Raw genomic sequence first — 18,493 nt, forward strand, 5'->3', positions numbered from 1 at the left:
GACGCTTAACCGACTAAGCCACCCAGGCGCCCCAAAAAAGAAAAAAAATTTTTAAGGCTCCTGGATAGCTCAGTTGGTTGAGCATCTGATTTTGGCCCAGGTCACAATCTCAAAGTTCGTGGGTTAGAGCCCAGCATCCAGCTCCTCACTGATAGTGTGGAGCGTGCTTGGAATCCTCACTCCTCTCTCTGCCGCTCTCCTCATTAGGTCTCTCTCTCTCTCTTTCTCTCTCTCAAAATAGATAAACTTTAAAAAATGTTTTTAATTTTTAAATAAAAAATAAAAATAAAGAACAAGAATATGATTTAAAAAAAAACTATTTCAGGTCTAAAATTAAATGACATTCCCGGGGCGCCTGGGTGGCTCAGTTGGTTAAGCATCCAACTTCGGCTCAGGTCATGATCTCACAGTTCGTGGGTTTGAGCCCCGTGTCGGGCTCTGTGCTGACAGCCAGCTCAGAGCCTGGAGCCCGTTTCAGATTCTGTATCTCCCTCTCTCTCTGACCCTCCCCTGCTCACACTGTCTCTCTCTCTCTCTCAGAAATAAATAAAACATTTAAAAAAAAATAAATTAAATTAAATTAAATGACATTTCCTCAAAGAAGCTTTCACTGACTCCCCCCCAGCCCCAGTTAAAATTATGTTACCCTATTTTTATCTTCTGTGGCTCTCTTTTCCTTTGAAGAACCTATCACAGTTTATAATTAAATATTTATTTATGTGTTTTCTCTCCAAAGACCATGTCTGTCTTGTTCACCACTATTTATACAATGCCTGGGACACATTTGATAGACATTAATAAATGTTTGTTGAACAACAACAAAAAAGAACACGTGAAACCCATATGTGAATTGGCACCCTCTTCAGACTATCCTGGGGAAATGTATATCACACTCACCTTCCCTAGAAGACACTGAAACTCACTGCAAGTTTTTTCATCACACAAAATGAGACCCAGTATTCATTTGCTCCCACTTCTGTTCCTAGCCTGCTAACTTTTCACTCTTCGTTCCCAAGGTTTCTATCGGAAAAGCCCTTGAACCAGTTCCTATAACATGCCCACTTAGTTGGCTGAAAGCTCAGAGAGGACATAAAATTTCAGGGCATCATCAAATTAGGAGACCAAAGTGTGGGGGTAATTGTCAGAAGTGCTTTTGTCATAATTGTCTTGACTATTTTCTAGTGTAGATTACGTTCCAGATGAGCCTGTGATGTGACCCTTGGGAGTAGTTTGCAATCACCATTGGCCTAAAAGGAGCCATCTATGTGCTCAGTAGGGTCTAGTAAAGGATAATATTAATGCTTCAACAGCCAGAGCTCTTGAAGTAGCAACTGAGGTTGTATGGGAAAGAGCCAGGTGTGACTCAAGGGCATGGGCTCACAAGGGCTGCTTTCTTAGTAATACTGAGTCCGAAGACCTTAACTCTGTAAGAGACAGCCAAAAAAGGAGACCCTTGTAGAGATCTGAGAGAAAATAGATGGTCTTCTAACTCAGATTTTACTTCTTACCCCTCAACTCTAACTCCCACATCCAACCCTTCCATCATTAGAATTCATTCTACCTTGGTATTAGCCCCAGTGTCCACTCCACACTCTAGCCTCCATCTTAATCCTAATCCTAACATTATCTGGAAAAATTAATCCCAGATTTCAGACCTAATCCCAACCTTAATTCTAAGAGCTTAACAAAGGTGCCTTGCCTTTTCACTGAGTTATTTTCCTCAGTTCCTCTCTCTTATGTCCCTTGACCCTGACCCACTCCTGGAAACAGAGAATCCTATAACACTCTGGCCCCCTGGGCAGAATGGAAGCCAGTTTTAATAATTCTAAAAAAGAAAAGGGCCTTGCACTGCTAGGAAAGAGAAAATGGGGCATCTCTCACCTGCAAGGGAGGCAGTGACCATGCCCAGTCACAACATGTCATCTTTGCCTAATTCAGACTGCTCAGCCCTCTGAAACTCCAGAAAAGATGCAATCCAAGTTACCTGTGTGGACTTAGGAATGTGTGATATAGCTGGCCCAAGAGCAGAAGATCTGAGACCTTTCAGCGAAATGATAGGGTTAGATTAGATGAGTGTCTTTCAAGCCACATTCTCAGCAAGAATTCTGGTTTCTGCGTTCCTCCCACACTTGGGTTTGGTTTTCCAAAAGGGAAAAAAAAACAACTTTTTTTTTAAAGTCACTGAACTAGACCCTCTCTAAGGTTTCTTCTGGCCCTCGAGTTTTCTGATATGCAGTTGATTCTTTTAGTCACTTACGGTCCACTTGGCATGGATAAACTCTCAGAGCCAAGGGAAAAGAAGAGCAACCAAGCATACCATCTTCAGCCTTTCTCAGGAAACTAAAAATAAATTAAATAAAATGAAGAGTGCAATGGAGAAGAGAGGAGAGGGGAGGAGAAAACGCTGCCATTTCACGTCTCCTGTTCCCATGTTCGTGAAGCAATTGCCGGTTTCCCTGCTGCTCACACCCATCTTGGTGTGAAATTTGATTTTACTGACTTTTAAATTGCTTTTCAAGAATGGAAATACTGTTTTTCCCAGAAATAGTTGACCTTTGTGGGGAAAAGTTCTCAAATAATGAGAAAGCAAGAACCCTCCCTAATATCACTTCCTAGAGAGACCCTTTGTTAATAGTTTGTTACATAGCCCTCTAGGCTTTTCATTTATATATTGTTATGTAAACGGGATCATGTAACACAATATACTCTAGCCGATTNGGAGATATTCTATTGGTTAAGATATGTATGAAACCATATATATGTAAAATACAGTTAACCCTGAACAATACAAGTTTGAAGTATGGAGGTCCACTTATATGAGGATTTTTTTCTCTTCCTTATGATTTTCCTAACAGTATTTTCTTTTCTCTAACTTACTTTATTGTAAGAATACAGTATATAATACATATAACATACAAAATATATTTTAATCAACTGTTTATGTTATTGGTAAGTCAATAGTATGATACAAGTAGTTAAGTTTTGGGGGAGCCAAAATTTTTGACTCAGTGAAGAGGGGGTCAGTGTTCCTAACCAACCCCCCCACTTTGTTCAAGGGTGAGCTGCATAATCACATATATGAGATTTATTTCCATGTGTTTATTTACAATCCGTATGAGATTTATTATAAGGAATTGGCTCATGTAATTATGGAGGCTGAGAAGTCCCAAGAACTGCAGTTTGGTGGCCTGAGAACAAGGAGAGCCAATGGTAGAAGTTCCAGTCTGAGTCTGAAGACTTCAGGAGAAGACTGATGTTCAGCTAAAGACCATCAGGCAGAGAGCAAATTCTTGCTCAGCCTTTCGATCTACTCAGGCCTTTAACAAGTCAGATGGAGCACACCCAGAATGTTTAACTAGAGAGCTGGGCACTCCATGGCCCAGTCAAGTTGACACATGATAGTAACCCATCACACTATAAACCATGGGCTCCAAAGTCAAAATGACTGTGTCTGAATCTGGCTTCTCCCGCCTGCCAGCTCTGAGACTTTAGTGAAGTTACTAAGCCTATCTGTGCTTCAGTTTCCTGAACAACAGGAGGCATCTGTAGTGGTCTATGCTTTTCATCTGCCCAGTTTCTCTTTGGTGCCCTACTTCTGCTCCTAGGCTTCCTCAGAGATGTACACATAACTAGCTTTAGTCAGGGAGCCCTATCTGGATTTTGCAGTTACATGAACCGATAAATTTCCTTTTTTTTTTTTGGCCTAAGCTAATATGGGTTAGGTTTCAGTACGCTTCAATGAGAAGAAAAGTCCTGACTATGCATGATATTTACCAATATGATAAGTTTATTGTGTTAAATTATACAATCCATGAAAAAATCTTAGCATAGTATATAGCATACTAGCATTCACTTAGTCATTTTTTTAAATGTTCCAATTGATTTTATTTTATTTTATTTACAAATAGTTTATTGTCAAATTAGTTTCCACATAACACTCAGTGCTCATCCCCATAAGTGTCCTCCTCTATGCCCATCCCTTAGTCATTTATTTTTAATAGCTACTGACCACTCTATTGTATGGATAAACCATTTAATGTTATCTCCTTTTGATTAATTTATCCTGTCATTCATTTATTTATTCATTCAGCACCTTCTTTTGGAGCACCTACCATGTGTTAGCATGGTTTTAGGCATTAAGGATACAGTGGTGAATGAGACAGATAAGATTCCCTACTCTAGTGGTGTTTATCCTCTGTTTTTAATTCTTTAATTTAAAACAAAAAGTTTTTCTGAATGTCTTAAAGAACAGTATTGTCCAGCTTTTCATATTTATAAAAAATTTTACAGTGAACATTTGCTTGTTTGTCCTTTTAGTGTCTTGGATAAATTTTTTAGAAAAAAGAATTGAGGGTACCTGGGTGGTTCAGCTGATTAAGCATCTGACTCTTGACTTCGGCTCAAGTCATGATCTCACTGTTTGTGGGATCGAGCCCCTTGTCTGGCTTCCCACTAACAGCACAGAGCCTGCTTGGGATCTCTCTCTCTCTCTATCTGCTCCTCTCCCACTCACACCCACATGCTCTCTCTCTCTCAAAATAAACATTTTTTTAAATTTTTTAAAATGTTTTATTTATTTCTAGGAGAGAGAGAGAGAGAGACAGCATGAGCAGGGGAGGGTCAGAGAGAGAGGGAGTCACAGACTCTGAAACAGGCTCTAGGCTCTGAGCTGGCAGTCAGCACAGAGCCCGATGCGGGGCTCAAACCCACGAACCGTGAGATCATGACCTAAGCGAAAGTCGGACGCTTAACCGACTAAGCCACCCAGGCGCCCCTAAATAAACATTTTTAAAAAAGAAAATGAAAAAGAATTGCAATACCATTTAACATTTATTATGTATGGCCAAACTTTCCTCCAGAAAGGTTGTACACATTTACAATCTCTTTACCAGTAAATGAGAAGGCTGTTTCTCCACACCTCAGTAGCCTTGAGATGCCATTACTCTTTTTAATCATTGCCAGTGTAAAAGGTAAAAAATAGTACCTAATGGATGTTTTAATTTGCATTTTTTATTATTAATGAGGTTCAGATTATTTTTTCTAATATATATGTACCATTCAAAAATGAATTTAGATTTATTTTTGTGTGCATTATTCCATTTGCATTATCTGTTTATGCCCTTTGTCCATTTTTCTACAAAGATTCTTTTTTTGTTGTTTAGTTTAAAATATTAATGTTGGAGGGCGCCTGGGTGGCTCAGTCGGTTAAGCATTCAACTTCAGCTTGGGTCATGATCTCACAGTTCACAGGTTCGAGCCCCATGTCAGGCTCTGTGCTGACAGGTCAGAACCTGGAGCCTGCTTCACATCCTGTGTCTCCCTCTCTCTTTGCTCCTCCCCTGCTCACATTCTGTCTCTATCTATCTCAAAAATAAACATTAAAAAACCTTTAAAAAATAAAAATAAATAAAATATTAATGTTGGTATCATGAATATTAGCCTTTTGGGTGCACCTGGGTGGCTCAGTTGGTTAAGCATCTGACCTTTGATTTTGACTCAGGTCATGATCTCTCAGTTCATGAGTTCGAGCCCCACATCTGGCTCTGTGCTGACAGTGCACAGTCTGGTTGGGATTCTGTTTCCCTCTCTCTCTGCTCCTCCCCTGATTTCTCACTCTCTCTCTCTCTCTCTCTCTCTCAAAATAAGTAAACATTTAAAGAAAATTTTTAATAATATTAACCTTTTGTCATATGTACTTCAGATTATTTCTTTGTCTCTTAGTGTATCCAGGCTTTTGACTTTGAAGAGTCTAAAATGCAGGAGAACTCTGTGAATTACACTTCACTAATGTTTGAATTGCCGACATGACACTTTTTTCTTTTTTTTTCCTTTTTTTTTTTTACAAATAGTTTATTGTCAAATTAGTTTCCACATAACACTCAGTGCTCATCCCCACAAGTGCCCTCCTCCATGCCCATCCCTCCTCCCCCCCACATTCATCAGTCCTCAGTTTTTGTCAGCATTCAAGAGTCTCTCATGGTTTGCCTCTCTCCCTTTCCCCCACCATTTCCCCCTTCTTCTCCCCCTTGTTCCTCAGTTAAGTTCCTCCTAATCCTCCTATACGTGCAAACATATGGTATTTGTCCTTCTCTGCCTGACTTATTTCGCTCAGCATAACACCCTCAAGGTCTATCCATGTTGCTACACGTGGCCAGATTTCATTGTTTCTCATTGCCATGTAGTATCCCATGGTATAGATAAACCACATCTTCTTGATCCATTCATCTGTTGATGGACACTTAGGCTCTTTCCATGTTTTAGCTATTGTGGAGAGTGCTGCTATGAACATTGGGGTACATGTGCTCCTATGCATCAGCACTCCTGTATCCCTTGGGTAAATTCCTAGCAGTGCTATTGCTGGGTCATAGGGGAGTTCTATTGTGAGTTTCCTGAGGAACCTCCACACTGTTTTCCAGAGGGGCTGTACCAGTTTACATTCCCACCAACAGTGTAGGAGGGTGCCCGTTTCTCCACATCCTCGCCAGCATCTAGAGTTCTCTGATTTGTTCACTTTAGCCACTCTGACTAGCCGCTGAGGTGGTATCTCAGTGTGGTTTTGATTTGTATTTCCCTGATGAGGAAGGATGATGAGCATCGTTTCATGTGTCTGTTGGCCATCTGGATGTCCTCTTTGGAGAAGTGTCTGTTCATATCTTCTGCCCATTTCTTCACTGGGTTGTTTGTTTTTCGGGTGTGAAGTTTGGGGAGTTCCTTATAGATTCTGGATATTAACCCTTTATCTGATATGTCATTTGCAACTATCTTTCCCATTCCATTGGTTGCCTATTAGTTTTCTGGGTTGTTTCCTTTGCTGCATGGCACTTTTTTCTTAAGCCTCTAGTTGCTACTTCAAGATTAAAAAAAGAAGATAAGGAGAGATGTATAGAGGAAAAGACAGGAAATTGCAGGAGATGGGAGGCAAGCAGTGAGAGAACCCAATCCTCTTTAGCCTACCCAACTCTACCTCATCTCAGGTAGGCTCAGCTATGAGGCAAATGGCCAAGGCCTCCATAGGTCAGCTCAGCCCCTGGGCCAGCCCTGAGCTCCCTGGGGTGAATCACCTACAACATATGCCTTCGCCTTCCTGATAGTCTATGTATAGGTGGAAAAGCAACCAGAAGCTGTGGCCCTATAGTTCTGTCAGACCCCAGGGACTGGCCTGAATTTCTCATGAAGTCTCTTGCTCAGGTTTGCAAGGTAATTCCTAGGAGTGAATGATACTGCATGTGGCCAGGCTGGGCTTTGAGAACTGACCCAATGAGAAGAGCCAAGGCTATTTGAAGAAGGGAGAAAGTGGTTAGAAAAAAAGGGTTAGAATTCATGTTTAGGATGAAATTAGGGAGGAAGCCAGAGATGGAGGGATTGGGCCAGGGAGTCAGAGTAAGCAGAATTGGTGGCTCAGTGAAATGCTTGTGACTGGGCAAGAGGCCTAACTGTCCCGGATGGGGCAGAAAGGCTAAGGCTGGTGTCTTAGTCTAGATCCTCCACCAGAACTGACGCTGAGACAGAGATCAGGAGGTGGAAAGAATACTTCTAGGGATGGCAAGGTGGCCAACACAGGGTGTGTCATCAAGCCACCTATTCCTGGGAGTGACCAGAGCTCAGTGACTAGTTCTATGAGTGCCATGCTAAGTCACACCCTGAAGTTATCCCAGCTGAGGGATGAGGGGACTGAGTATTTATACATCCGCTTCTGTTCATAGTTGATGGCTGCTCTCAGCACCTCAGCCTGTCTTTTCTTGGCAGAGCAGCCTTCCTTGCTTTCAGAGAAAGCCCTCAGGCAAAGAGGTGCAGGGACAGGCCACTGCCTGTGGGAAATTAGTGGGATCACTCTGAAGTGTTTGGCTCCAGGGAATATGGGTGAGACACTGCTACAGAGTCTGCTATACCTGGGGACAATTTCAGGGTACATGGATGATATTTGGAAAAATCATGCAGGGATTTCTTCCTAAGGTTGTGATTAATCAAGGAAAGCTAAATGCCTTCTGATTAGGAGCTAGGGAGCAGAGACAAGGTTACAACTGGGATTAGAAGGATAGGGTTCTGTTAAGGGCACTCAGAGAGGCTACTCGTCCCTCCTGAAGTTACACAGCTAATGGATGGTGAGCCAGGGCAGGATTGCAGCCTGGGCTGTGTTACTTCAAAGCCCATTAAGAAGCAGCGTGCAGGGGGCGCCTGGGTGGCTTAGTCGGTTAAGCGTCCGACTTTCGCTTAGGTCATGATCTCGCGGTTCGTGGGTTCGAGCCCCGCGTCGGGCTCTGTGCTGACTGCCAGCTCAGAGCCTGGAGCCTGTTTCAGTCTGTGACTCCCTCTCTCTCTGACCCTCCCCTGCTCACGCTGTCTCTCTCTCTCTCCTAGAAATAAATAAAACATTAAAAATAAAAGAAGCAGCGTGCAGGATAGCCTGGTGAAGGGAGGGAGGTATCCACAGGATCCTTGCTGCCTGGGCTTCTTCCCCAGCAGCCAGCGAGTGGGGCTAGGAAGAGGCTGTGCCGATGCCATCTGTTCTCCTGGCTCCACTGCCTGGCAACTGCCCGCCCATGTCTGTTCTCTGCTCTGGAGAAGGATGCATTCCTCCATGGCCCATCGGACAGGACGAGGAGCCGTGCCCTCGCCAGGGCTGTACCACAATGATGGATTCAATGATTATGAGTTTCTGATGTGGAGGCTGCTCAGTCATGTAGCAGACCCAATCCCATCTGGTGTGTCTTTCTTGAAAGAGCTGCTAGAAGGAAAAATCTGCGTATGACTCATGCTGGTAGGAGCGGATGCATGTACACACCAGTACAGGTGGGCATACGCAGGTGTGAACCTCTGTGTGTGTGAGCACGCACATGTGTGTGCACAGGTGTGATGTGAACATTCGGAGTGCAAAACCATTGCAGTTCTATTTCCTTCTCAGAGATCATTTAGCAAATGAGTCATTGATAAATAATAATGCTACCGTTTTTGAGTAACTTCCATATGCCAGTAACTGGTAGGTTATTGGTTATTGTCGTTAGCAGAAACTTTACAGCTACCATGCAAGAGAAATTTTATCTTCCTCATCCTGCAGATGAAGAAACCAAAGTTCTCAAGGCTAAATGAGCTGCCCAAGGACTTCTTTTTAGAGCCAGATTTGAGACCATGTCTGTGATTCCAAAGTGCATGACATTTAAAACCTTTTTAAATGTTTATTTTTGAGAGAGAGGGAGAGAGAGAATGGATGCGGGAGGGGCAGAGAGAGAGGGAGACACAGAATCTGAAGCAGACCCCAGGCTCTGAGCTAGCTGTCAGCACAGAGCCTGACGCGGGGCTCGAACCCGTGAACCGTGAAATCATGACCTGAGCCAAAGTCGGACCCTTAACCAACTGAGCCACCCAGGCGCCCCTGTTTCTTGATTTCTGTGCTGGCTGCATGGATATATTCAGTTTGTGTAAATTTATTAACTGTGAATGCATGACCTGGGCACTTTTTCATATGAATGCTTCACCTCCAAAAAATTTTTTTAAAAAATCTTGCCGGGGGTTGGAAGGAAGGAAGCATCACAGAGCCTGCCTTTTGAGGAGGGTGCTCCTGTTCTAATCAGGACACAATTGTGGTGACAAAATCTCAACCTCAGGAAGCTTCCAGGCTATGGAGTGGGGTGAGGGATTGAGGTTAGTGGACTTCAAGCTAAATGCTCTGGAGGGGCAGGGTTCCTGGGGGGCTCAGTCAGTTAAGCACCCCACTCTTAGTTTCAGCTCAGGTCATGATCTCACAGTTTGTGAGTTCAAGCACTGCATCGGGCTCTGCACTGACAGTGCAGAGCTTGCTTGGGACTCTCTCTCTCCCTCCCTCTCTCTCTCTCTTTCTCTTACTCTTACTCTGTTCCTTCCCTGCTTGCTCTCACTCTCTCTCTCAAAATAGACTAAAAAAAAATTGTTTTTAGCCAGGGGGGCTGGCTAAGAGGAGTGATAGGGCCTAGGGGAGTTAACAATGGTACTGAGTCTAAATACCAAGGCAAGAGAGAATCTTCCAACAGGGGTCAATATGTAGAGGCCAAGATAAGATTGTGACCTTTGAAGCCCAACAGACCTGGGTTGATGTGGCTTCCTCCTCAACCACCTGTGGAACCTTAGAAAGAGCTGTTTTTCTCCTCAGAGTCTTGGTTACCTCCCCCATGCAATGGCTCATTGATAACAGAGACTACTATAAGGATTAAATAGCATGACAGAGTTAGAGCGCTTGACACACAGCATGATACACGACTGGCATTCAGTAAAGGTATATTTGGAAGGTAGAAGTAAAGATACTCAAGAATCTGAGATCCCCCTCAAATATCAGAGGGGCTGGCAGGTGGAAGATGCCTCACACTCATTCTGGGTAGCTGGGGCCAGAACAAAGTGGTTTATTAACCATGCAATAGGACCTGGACATAATGGGCCGGAAGATTACAATCAAAAAGACAGACAATAACAAGTCTTGGTGAGAAGGAGGGAAAACTAGACCCATATATATTGCTGGAAGGGATGTAAACTGGTACAGACACTCTGAAAAGTAGTTTGGCAGTTTCTTAATAGGTTGACCGTAAGTTTACCGTACAACCCAACAATTCCACTTCTAGGTATGTACCCACCAAGAGAAATGAAAACATATGTATGTCTGCAGGAAGACTTGCAGAAAAATGTTCAGAGCAACAGTATTCCTAATAGCCCCAAAGTGGGAACATCCCAAATATTCATTAACTAATGAGTGGCTACGCACACATTGGACTCTATTCAGCAATAAGAGGAGAGAGGCACAGTTACATGCTGCAACATGAATGAACCTCAAAAACAGGAATGTACCTCAAAACCACGATGCTCAGTGAAAGATCCAAAAGTCCACAGGTGGTAAGACTCCATCAATATGACATGTCCAGAAAAGGCAGACCCATAAAGGCAGAAAATAGACTTGTGGTGGCCAGGGGCTGAGTGAGAATAAGAGCAAATGGGTAGAGATTGTGGCAGGGGTTGTGCAGTTCTGTAACTTTATCAAGCTACTGCTGTCATTTCTTAACTTTTGTTTGTTTTTATTGAGGTGTAACATACATACCAACAAAGCATGCAAGCCTTAAGTGTACACTTTAATTTACACACACACACACACACACACACACACACACCTGCATAACCACCACTCAGATCAAGCTAGTGAACATCTCTGGCACCCCAGAAGGCCTCTCCTAGCCAGTCCCCCCAAGAAGTGACCACCATTCTGACTTCTGTCACCCTAGAGGAATATTACCTGCTCTTAGTGCAGGCCAAGCGCTCAGTGGGAGTCACCCACTATTTTTCTATTCTCACATGGCTCTTAATTTTTGCCCCAGGCTCCTTGGCTACTGTCTTTTCATTTCAACACTCTACCCCACATTGGACACCACCCTTCTTTCTTCACCCCCTCAAAGTGCCAGTAACATATCATGATAGTGTTGATTTTTACTGAAGATTTGGAGTCAGTTGGGAGTAATTACAGCACAAGACAGAAAACAACCTAAAACTCCTTGTTAGGCATCACAAACTCTAGAATTACATGGGCCAGTCTCTGGCTTTTGGTTGATCCCTCCCAAGTCCCCTCTCAGCCAGGTGATTGCCCGCCCCTGGTAAAGACCACAAACCCAAATCCTCCCTGGGAGAGGGAAGTAACCAACATTCATGGTCAAGTGGTTCTGTGATGAACTCCAGACTACAGGCCCCACAAAAGAAGGGCAGCAGCATTCAGCTCCAACCTAAATTTGATAAGGCAGGAAGAGGAATGTGTTTTTAATAAACGTGGCCTGCATTTGACCAGTGTGCACTATCAGCTCCAGACCTTTCTGGTCTTTCTCTCCTTCCCTCTCTCTGGGCCTCTTACCCACCCCCTTACTTTGTTATGCAAAGCAATTCAGTCCCATTAGCTTCAGGGCTCCCCACCTAGGCTGGGCCCATAGCACCTCCTCTTTCCCACCAAAATCACTTACCAGGGCTCATCAAGGTATCTCCCCAAATGAAAGACCCAGAAGAGAATGTCTCAGCTTTTTCGTTTTTCCTGCTGTGGTCTTATTTTAAAGATGAAGACCCTGAGACCCAGAGAAGTTAAATTACTTGCCCTGATCAAAAAATGCTTAAGTGGTAAAACTGGACATTGAGCCCAAGTCTCCAAAGTCCATGAAGGTGGCCGGGCCATTTCTGTATTCTCAGAACTTAGAAAGTGTCAGGGATCAATTAATGTATGTTGCAGTTGGATTGAAAGAAATGGTGGGTGTGCAGAAGGAAGGCAGCCGAGGCCAGTGAGGAAGACTGGAGAGGGGAGAGGACAAATTGTTTAAGAGGTTGGAGGGCAGTGAAGTGACAAGGGGCTGGGCCCCTCTGGCTAGCTTCCGGCAGCGGGCTGCCCCTCACGGCTTCCCCGCCTCCTGCCCAGGCTTCCAGGGAGATCCGAGCTCCTGGAAAAAGCTGCTGCCATCATTCATCAAGGGCTAGCAGCCTGAGGAAGCTCAAGGCCTATCCTGTAGGACACTTTCAATCAACTTTGGTTCAATTTATTCCCTCTAAATGACTCTGAAATGTAAATAAAATTAAATTAATGCTACTGTGTTTGTCTCTGGTTAGGGCTGTAATGGGCTGCAGTAATGCTGCCCCTGAGATCAGCTGTGGAGAGAGAAGCCCAGACAATGGCAACGTGGCCAGCGTTGCGCCCCTTTGCACATACACGTCCCTCTTGGATGGACAGGCTGCGCTGTCCAGTTTCATCCGCGTTGGGAGGTGGGAATATCGTGGCACTTCCACTTTTTCCTCTTTCACCTCCGACCAAGCCAACCTGGACCACATAATTGCTGTCCATAAGTGGCCCCATTCCTACCGCCCCCATCACTCTCAAATTTTTGGAGCTGAAGAACAGGACAGAATGGCTTTTTCTTTGCCCACTAAGCCTAGAGCCACACATGGCTCCGTCACCAGGACATGATCCCTGGGTCCACCTCCCCACCACAGAAAGGGCTCCACTGCCCCAGATTGGGGTTTCTCAATCTCAGCACTATTGACATTCTGGGCTGGCTAATTCTTTGTTGTGGGGGACTGTCCTGTGCATTGTAGGATGTTAAATAGCATCTCTAGTGTCTACCACCAGATGCCAGCAGCATCCACTCACTCCTTGGTTGTGTTAACCAGACATGTCACCAGACATTGTCAAATGTTCCTGGTGGGGGCAATCACCTGTAGTTGGGAAGCTCTGCCCTAGAGGAGGGAAGTGGGGGACCAGAGAAAGGCAGAAGTCTGAGGGATGGGTAGACTATGTGGTGCCAGTCTCATCTACCCTGCCTCCCGACATAGTTTCTTAAAACATGGAGCACCTGGGTGGCTCAGTCAGTTAAGTGTCTGACTTAGGCTAGAGTCATGATCTTGTAGTTCGTGAGTTCGAGCCCTGCATCGGGTTCTATGCTGACAGCTAGGAGCCTGGAACTTGCTTTAGGTGCTGTGTCTCCCTCTTTCTTTGCCCCTCTTTCTCTCTCTGTCTCTCAAAAATAACATTAAAAAAATTAAAACAACAGCAACAACAAACATATTAACATTATTGTAACATAAATAGTGAATGACCATCCAATCTTTGCCCTAAACACCAGGAACCCTGTCTTCCATCCAGCAGCCTTGATCCACCCTCTCCCACCCCAGTCCCCCAGTTCACCCAGCCCAGCCAGAAACCAAAGGTGTTTCTTTAGGATTTCTCCATTGACAAAGATTCCCCCAAGTGAAGGGGTTCTCAGTGGATTGCGATTCTCCATGGAGGGAAAAATGTCCTGCCAACAAGAGATTCCCGAGAGAAGGAAATTCCAAGTAGGAGGCAATTTTCCAATAGCAGTAGGCCCCCAGCACTTTTTACAGACTGGGCTATCAGAATTCCTCAAAATCTTCCTAGTACTCACTGCCATACTAGGTGAGGTAGGTTGCGGTCTGGCAGGAGCCCCTCTCAGGGTGCTGCCCATTAGGGCCTGAGTCAGGAGAAAGCTGGAAAGGGAGAGAAGCATTATTTTGCAGCATTTGGAGGTTCTGATAGGAAAGTCAATGGGAATAAATTTGCCCCAGGAGAAGGGGAGATGGGGGCAAGTCCTTCCTTCAGTGTGGCCTTCCATCTCTCACTTCAGCTATTTCATTTTACAGAACCAAACTGTGGGGAAACAGTCTGGGATTTTTAACTCTATTTATAAATCTCTTAAAGCTTTCATGTGGTCCCGAAGAAGGTCTCGCCAGAGCATTCCAGCTTACGTAGAAAAGAAGTCAAAGAAAATGACTTATAATCGCAGGACAAAGACTAAGCCCAGAAGTCTAAGAGCCTGGGAGGCTCCCTACCTCCCTTCTGGATTCATTACCATAAAAAGAATTAAAATCCCACCTCCCATCCTTGGATTTCATAATCTGATTTGTGTAAATGTGTTTGCTAGATTTCTATCGCTTGCCAAAGTCTGTTCCTGGCAGAATTTCTGATTTCCATAGTCCAAAAAGTCCGTTCATAATCTGGAGAATGTCCATCATCCAGCTTTATGTTCATTGGATGTTTATTTGTCTCATGGCTGCTAGGCTCACTGACTTATCAAAATGTGCTGATCTGGACTCAAATGAATTCATGCTAAGTCTTTGTGCTGATTGGATTTTTTTTTCCAGCTAATTCTGCCATGATAGGAGACCCTAATGCAGACGGTAAAGAACCCACTGAGAAGACAGAAGGGTGAGCACTTCACACATCTTTGCATTGGTCGATCAGCATGACAGTGACTTTGAGGTTCAGCCTCTGCTCCTTCCAGGTGTACAGAAGAGCTTCCTTGATCACTCCATGCTCGTGGATAGTGTGCACCACCCTCTTGAGGACAGGTGGAAAGGGGTGGGCTTCCAGTGCAGTGGGAAGGACGGGTTGCTCTGGCTCCTCTAGCTCTTCCACGGAGTCCCTCTTTGGAACAGACTCGTGGCTTCACTGGACCTCTGACTGCCCGCTCCCTCTGGCTACAGCCTCCCTGGGCTGTCCCTGCCTCCCAGCTCTGGATGGAGCCTCATCTTTAGGGGCCAGGGGCTGGGTCTGCCTGGCAAACATGTCAACTTCATGGACCCTGTGTCTCACTATCAAGTTCTAGAGGTGGTTGGAAATTAGAAGTGGACTGCAAGGAATCCAGATCACTTTCAAGACCCTTCCTAGGGAACAGAGGTAAAATCCATGCCTCTTTCACTCCAAAGCCCATTCAGAATGAAGAGGACTAGGGGCACCTGGGTGGCTTAGTCGGTTAAGTGTCCATCTTTCGCTTAGGTCATGATCTCGCGGTTTGTGGGTTCGAGCCCTACATCGGGCTCTGTGCTGACTGCCAGCTCAGATCCTGGAGCCTGTTTCAGAGTCTGTGTCTCCCTCTCTCTCTGACCCTCGCCTGCTCATGCTGTCTCTCTCTCTGTCTCTCTGTCTCTCTCTCTCCTAGAAATAAATAAAAAAAAACATTAAAAAAAATTAAAAAAAAAAAAAGAATGAAGAGGACTAAGGGAGAGTCTGCCCACCAGGACACTGCCCTCGACACTGTCTCCCCCAGCCTCCTCTCCAACAGCTGCCTCCAGAATGAGCCATTAGCACCTTACTGATGGCACAGCACTTGGTCACAGTGCCAGTTCCCCTTTTTGACTTTGATGGATGATGAGCAATTGGAGTGGCAAGTGTGTGTATATGCGAGCGTGTGCTAGACTGATAGGGGTGGGGAGGCAGACAGAAACAGAAGGGTGGGACAGGAACGGGAGGCAGAAGGAGAGGCCCAGATACAAAAGTTGACTGAGGAACAAAGACAGAGAGTAGTTGGGAGGGGAGGGGAATCAAAATGGAGCTCTAAAAGAGACCTCAGTTGATCCAGAGGAGCCAGAGGAGCTGTTTATTACACCCCTGTGCCTTAGTTTCCTCATCCTTTGAATGGGAGCAATAATCATATAGCTACCTTACAGTGTTATTGTAAGGATCAAATGAGTTAATATACCTAACGTGTGTAAAGCGGTGCCTTCCTGTTTTATACTGCATTGGTTGTATGAAGTATGAGATGAGGCTGAACAGATGGTTTGGATTCAGTGCCAGAGGGGCTTGATGATAGGCTAGAGTTTGCATTTTGTTCGAAATAAATGGGGAGCCATGGATGATGTTAGAGAAAGAGCATGACATTGGCTTTTAAGGGCTACTAAATACAGGGTAGTATTTTAAGTCCTTTTTAGTCATTTGCATGTTTGTGAAAATGTGTTTCAAATACTTCCATGGGAACAGGTTTGATAGCAAAGAAGAGAAGGCATAAAGATTTGGGACAATTTGGCCTAGGGACAATTGGCCCTGATGTGAGAATTGATATAGACTTCAAGCAGCAAGGCCAGGCATTTTATCCCAGGCACTCTCCTGTAATGGAGCCTGGGCTGGGAGCCAAATAGAGAATGGTACGCACCCAAGTCATTCTGTGTGTGGGTGTGTGTGCATAAGCATGTGGGTTGGGAGCCAAAGCTCAAACACACATGTTGGGACACAGAGTAGAATCTCCACAGCATTGTGGGGGGTGATGACCTAAAGGGCCATGGTTACAAAAGCTTAATCTGGAAGGGCTCAGTTGCTTAAGGGTCTGGCTCTTGAGTTCTGCTCAGGTCATAATCTTATAATTCATGGATTTAAGCCCGTGTGAGGCTCTGTGCTGACAGCATGAAGCCTGATTCTCTCTCTGCTTCTCTCTCTCTCTCAAAATAAAGAAATAAACATTTTTTTAAAAGCATAATCTGGCACCATAGTGCCTGAATTCAACCCCTGGCTTCTGGATGTGTAATCTTGACTAAGTGAATAAAGCACTCTGATGAGCCTCAGTGTCCTCATCTGTAAAGTGGGTGTGATGATAATATCTGCCCTGAGGCTGTTTTGAAGAATGAATGCGTTAATCCACTTAAAATGCTTAGAAAAGCACCTAGAATAGAATAAGTCCTCAGTATGACATGGTTCATATTGTAACCATTATTATTTGGTTGTTCTCAGTATTATCACACCAATATTATTAGTTATAAGATACTGAATTGAGAATGCAGACATCTTGATCTCATCTGGACTCTTGGATTCCTCCTTCTCATCTCTCACACTCCTGTGGAGCTAGTTACTCAATCCTCCATTATTCCTCAACTGCTCCCTCCTTCCTTTCACAGGGATGGTCTCCCAGGGCCAAGTTAGTTTGCTTTGGCCCCTGGGATTGGATCGGGGTTGGAGCCTGCACTGAGTTTCAACAGTTGGAGGCTCTGCCTAGGCGTCTGAAATTGGGAGACAGAAAGGGAGTTCCAAGGAGTCTTAGCCTGACCCAACTTAAAGATACTCCTGTAGGGGCACCTATGTGGCTCAGTCAGTTAAAAGCGTCCAACTTCGGCTCCGGTCATAATCTCACGGTTCGTGGGTTCAAGCCCCCCGTGGGCTCTGTGCTGACAGCTAGCTCAGAGCCCAGAGCCTCTTTCAGATTCTATATCTCCCTCTCTCTCTGATGCTCCCCTGCTCACGCTGTCTCTTTCTCTCTCAGAAATAAATAAAACATTAGAAAAAATTTATTAAAAAAAAAAAGATGCTCCTGTAATCTAAGCTCATTTGGGACACAGACCTTGCATGTTGGGGCTCGGCTGTGATGGTGCCTATGGATTTCATAAGACACTCTTTTGCCTTTTTTTAAAGTTTATTTATTTTGAGAGAGAGATGAGCAGAGGAGGGGCAGAGAGAGAGGGGGAGACAGAAAATCCCAAGCAGGTGCCATGCGTGGGGCTCGATCCCAAGACCCTGATATCATGACCTGAGCCCTAGTCAAGAGTCGGACGCTTGACCGACTGAGCCACCCAAGCTCCCCTCCTCTGTCTTTATAATAATAAATTTCCCCTTTCTCTCATTGATTAGTTTTTGTTGCTTGCAACTAGTACTACAGACACAGTCTTATATATAATCTTATTCCCTGTGCATGTGTGTATTTCTAGACATGCCCCCACTCCAGCACACACACAATTCCCCACTTAATTAATCACATTAATCAAGGTCAAGCAGGTACTTCGGCCCCTGTGGCTAAAAAAGAGACAGCTTATGGCAGGCAAGGCCTTCATCTCTTGCAGCTGCTTCCTCCCACTTGGGCTCCAGTCCTAATGGCTTCCTGACATTCCATAAATACAGCCCATGAAGCCACGCCTCCATGCCTTTACACATTTGGTGTCCTTCCCTTTTGGCTAACTCCTCCTCCACTTTTGAGATTCAGCTCTAACATCTCGTCCGCCGCAAAGCCTCCCCTGGCGCTAGCCCTGCCACCCAGTCTGCACTCCACCTCTGCCCTCATCTGGCACTTTGCCTCTGTGCTTTGATGACAATTCCACCAACTGATCACTGGCAACTGTGTCTGCTTACCTATCTGACTTCCCACGAACTGGGAGTCCCTGAGGACTTCTATTTCTAAATCTTCTATTTCTAAATGTCCAGTGCCAAGTGATGGGGATGCTAGGTGCTGACCTGAATGTA

This window comes from Crocuta crocuta, unplaced genomic scaffold, assembly GCF_008692635.1.
Source record: "Crocuta crocuta isolate KB4526 unplaced genomic scaffold, BGI_CrCroc_1.0 scaffold132, whole genome shotgun sequence".
NCBI lineage: Eukaryota > Metazoa > Chordata > Mammalia > Carnivora > Hyaenidae > Crocuta > Crocuta crocuta.